The sequence below is a fragment of the Colius striatus genome, chromosome 4 (assembly GCF_028858725.1).
Source record: "Colius striatus isolate bColStr4 chromosome 4, bColStr4.1.hap1, whole genome shotgun sequence".
NCBI classification, from domain to species: Eukaryota; Metazoa; Chordata; class Aves; order Coliiformes; family Coliidae; genus Colius; species Colius striatus.
The window spans coordinates 25,683,380-25,688,304 of record NC_084762.1 but is presented as its reverse complement, the minus strand read 5'-3'; positions in this window follow the sequence as shown (position 1 = coordinate 25,688,304).

Genomic DNA, 4,925 nt, shown 5'->3' with positions numbered 1-4,925 from the left:
TCCAAGATGAAGAAGTCACATCAGGGTAACAAAACACAAAGATGTCCTCAAAAAAGGAAGAACTGAGTGTGTGTATGTATCTCAAAATATATGAACTGAAAGAGAATCTAATATGTTACAAAGAGGCTCTGTATCGTAGCTGTAGCTGCAACACTGGCAGCATTCTGCTACTCAGTGGAGTCTTTTTCTTTGAGAAGAGAGAGTATTGCAATATAGTGTGGTTTAGATGAGCTGTCTCAGGCACTGTGTTGCTTGAAGTCCAGATTCAGACTGGGAAAAAAAAAAACAACAAAAAAACAAAAACCAACCCGTTGAAAGTGGGTATCAGCTGCTTCTGTGCCTTTTTTCAGCTACCTGGCAGCTCCATCCAACGTCAGCTCTTGCTGCTCAGGATGGCGTGATGACTGCCCTCCCTACACACTGATCCAGCTTGGGAAGAGAGGAGTGGGGAAAAGAAAGGGGAGGGGGAGAAAGAGAAGTCTACTGTGCTTGTATTGCTTCAACTTTTCCTTCTAATGGCTGCGATAATGCCTTTAACCCTTCCCTCTCTCTCCTTGGTCTTTACATCGCTCTACCTGTTCTGATTTCAACTGGTTCTGATGCTGGGGTAAAGCTGCACTTTTGTGTGTGTGTGTGATTTTAGAGAGAGCAGGAAGCCTATATTGTACTGATGTAATCTTCGGTCTTCATCCCAAAGCACTCAGTGGCTAAGAGGGCAATGCAGTGGTTTGATTTTTGGTGAGTTAAGCTGTTTTCTTCTCTTTCCCTCTTACTGAGTCTGAGGGTGAAATAGTTACTTAGTAATCCTATTGCACTTGCTATTGCCTTCTCCAAACAACAAATGCTTCTAGCATCCTACATTAAAATGTTATTCATTTTGTTTTCAAAAACAGATAAAGAAAATGATACTTAGAGTGTGCTTAGGATACATGCATTTATATAGATTTATATGGAATAAATATTTATCTAGATAAAAATGGATTTAGATATCCTACAGATAACTCACAGTAGTATTTATATTTATATACACAAGAGAAGATGTTTACAGCATATTAAAACATGCTTCCTCCTGCTGTGAATGTTTCCTTCTCTATTCTGTTTTCTGCTTATGTACCTTAGGATTTTTTTTAGACAAGAGACTAACCTTGACTGTATTAGGTATTCAAAACACTCTTAAAAACATCTGCACTGAGGGAAGTTCTTTGACTAAACCCATGGTGCTGCTTGTAGTAAGAAGCTGTCTAGAAAGTGCTTGTTGCACTAGGCAAACACCAAATACCTTCACAAGACTGAGACAAAAACTAAATGGAATCTGAAAAGAGCACCTGATAATCACTCAGACAGCCAAATAGCTGAACTTAACTACTAATCACAGAGTAAAAGAGGTACAAGCTGTACATAACTAAAGAGAATGTTATCCATATGGGCAATAATTCTGTTGGATGATGATCAGAAAGGACAACAGAAGTGCAGAAGTTCCACAATGGTACAAGACACAACTTTACTTACTGCACCATCCAACTTATTAGATGTGTGCAAGACATTTGACATAGTTGTAGAGATCTCTTTCACACAATGACACCTGACTGAAGAACAATCGCTTTGTCTACGTTTTCAGACTTATATGTTTTACAATTGCATGAGTTCCCGTCATTATTTATTAAAATAAGGAAGATGTTTCCCCAGGGCAATGGTCTATTCCATTTATGTTATATCTTAAATATAACAATAATTCTGAGTACAATAAATCATATATAACTTAAAAGATCAAAATTATCCCCCAAATAGGGAAACAATTATGTTGCCTGAAAGATTTTTTTATTACCACAGAGTTTTAATTACTATAAAAGAGATCATGACAGGTATATTTAAAATGGAAGAAAACCCACAAAATAAAAGGAAAACACAAGTCTTTAAAAGTGGTAGACGTAAATAGCCTCAAGTAACCAAGGACTGTGAGTGATTCAGTGATTAGACACACATTATAGGGGTCTTTACAGGTTCAGATGGTGAATGTTTCAATAATTTCTATAAAAGAAATCAGATCCTTTTCAGATGGGCAACCAAAATTCTAAATCACTCCTGAAAATGAAGACTGATTTAGGATTCACTTCAAACCCATATACGTCATCAGTAATCAGTTGAAATTACAAATTAGAGACATATTATCAGCAGCCAAGTTAAATGTAAATTAGACAGGAGGAAAAAGAATCTAAGCAGCATCACCTGCTTTAGAAGGAAAGCAGAAAACAAAAATAGATTACTTTTTTCCTCTTTCTTTTCCTATTGCAATTCAGAATATCTAATAGGAAAGTTTAATTTTATCAATTTGTAATATAGAAACACAACTAATTCTCTCAAATACCTTATAGTCAATTGAACTAATTAAATATTAAATTACTGTCTCAGGGAGGTACAAAATAATATATAGGGTTATTAAAATAGCAAAGGAGATAATGTATTTATTAGGAAATGGATTTAATTGAAAGAATCCTAAAACTTAGGTGAATATTTATTATTTTTACTTTTTTCATTGGTGCTACATGCCAAATGATTCTGTCAAATATTGTAAGCAGGAAACAGAAACAATCCACCTTATGCTATGAACATTAAATTTCACCCTGTGGCTTTTCCACAATCAACTATGCTGTATGAATCTGATCACTGTCTAGTTACTTCATGTTTACTACCTCTTTTTCTAACAATTGAGTCATTACTGGACATTCTCCCAGATCATAGCCAGAACATCCATGCATGGAGAATGACTTTTCAAACACAACAAAGAAGTCTGGTAATGGAAGACTCATTTATGCTACCTTGGAGAATTGTGTAGTTCATCTTCTGTCTTATTACTATTTCACTACATGTTCCAGATTAGGTGTTCCTTCAAAACTGTCAGTGGCCATGTATGTTCACCATTCTGTCCAGCTTGCAAATACCCACAAAATTAAAGCTACTGTCCTACTAGCTGTCAATAAAGTTGAAGTGCTTTGGTCCCAAAAAGACATGCACTAGTATGGGCTGCCTTGTCCTGCAGGAAGCTGGTCAGCCTACACATTTTTGCATGAGACCATGACTAAGCTCAATTAAAAACGAAAGCAAAAAAAGAATACTTTTTTAGGCTTTTTTTTTGATTGTTTGATATTTAAAGATTTTTTCATCATTATTATTCAAGGCTTTGTTTACTATTTCAAGGGAAATTTTGCATTTTCTGATGCATTTTCTGATTAATAAAGGTTAAAAAGGAGGTTGATTTTCTTCACTGAGGTCTGCTATTTATTAACCCCAGATAACATAAACACATATGAGCTTCTTGCAGCATATCAATTTTGTCTCTTTGCAAAAATATCACTGTATCTTATAAGAAATTAAAATATATATGAATTCTATGAACAAACTTGATTTGTAACCAACCAACCTCTTTGCAGTGTTTCTATACTTGCAAGTTTAGCAGAGCTAGTAGCAGCACAACTCAACAGTAATCATTTTGGTAATAAAACTGCAAAAACTTGTGGAGGGTTAACTTCCAAACCTGGGAGTATCAGTGGGAATTCTTATGCAATTACATATTCATTTAGTTTAAGGAGATAACATATGTCCACTATTAGCAATATTCAGACCAGTCAGAGAATTTGTGGTCTTTAAGAACAGAGAAAAGTTAAATAAATCTCTACATTTTAAGTACTTCTGAGACAATAATTTCTTATATATAATATATGATGCCACCATGGGTTCCCAGAAATTATAATGTAACTGATACCTATTTCATAATGCTAGTAACTATCTTAACATTAATCATGACAGAGAACAAAGGTATGACCTTTCAAAACTAGTAGCACTTTGTTACTTCAGTGGTTTTACTGTTCTACATCCACACAAGCCATATACTCTGTGCTGGTAGTTTGTAAATGTGGAATTTTGTGAAACTAAGCATTTTAGCTGTGAAGTTTCTGTGTTAACTATGTCCTTTAGGGTTGAAGGTTTTTATGGTGGTTAGTTTTGTGTTTTTATTCTTGCATTTATCAATTGCCTATGAAAGCAAGAGTGAAATAAGAGATTATAATAAAGGTCAGAAATAAGTACTTTTGTACTTTTAAGATCTTTTATTTGAAATACCCTCATGCTCTTACTCTTTGGATAAGGAACATGATATTTTGTAGAGTATGTGGACTTTATACCTTTGGCACTCTTGTGAAAATTCCTGTACATTAGTCTATATTCGAAGGTCTGAAAAAAATATGGATTACATGTACTCAATAACAGCTCACTACCCTTAAAAGCCTGTGTTTGTTCATCTGCTTAAACCTCGCACAGCTTTGAATGCTAAGTGCCCATGCAACATCTTCACAGAGTGAACAGACATACAAAAGTTATGCAAAAAAGCCTGTAATTAGAATATTGAGAAACAGATGAAAAGCAAGAAGATGTGACAAGGAGCTGAAGTAACTGAAGGGGTTGAAAGTTAGAAAATGTCATAATGAAGTTTGTCCATTATCTTTATTCATTCCTTTCATTTGCATGCAATTATGAGCAAGCCCTACTTCAGGTGAACTATTTTTAACTTGGGCTCTTACTTCACTCAATTGCCAAAATTTTCCTAACCTAAGAATGGTTTCCTGCACAAGCCTAGAAAGCAAAGGATGCCATTATATACAGTATTTCTGCCTTATTTCTTACAAGTATTGAAAGAGAAAATATACCTTCCCGTCAGGGCAGCTGAGTTCTGTTATGGAGAAGCAGAGTGCATTGCTGATAACAAGAGATCCTGAGCAATGCTGCACAGTGCCTTACATCAGGTATTTCACAAATGGTCAGTAATGCTGTGCTTCCCATTTCTGAATGCCCACCTCAAGATCCTGAGGGCTGAGATGAAGAGGCACTGAGTAGTCACTACTGCAATCAAAGTGAATGGGTGCTGTGCTTGA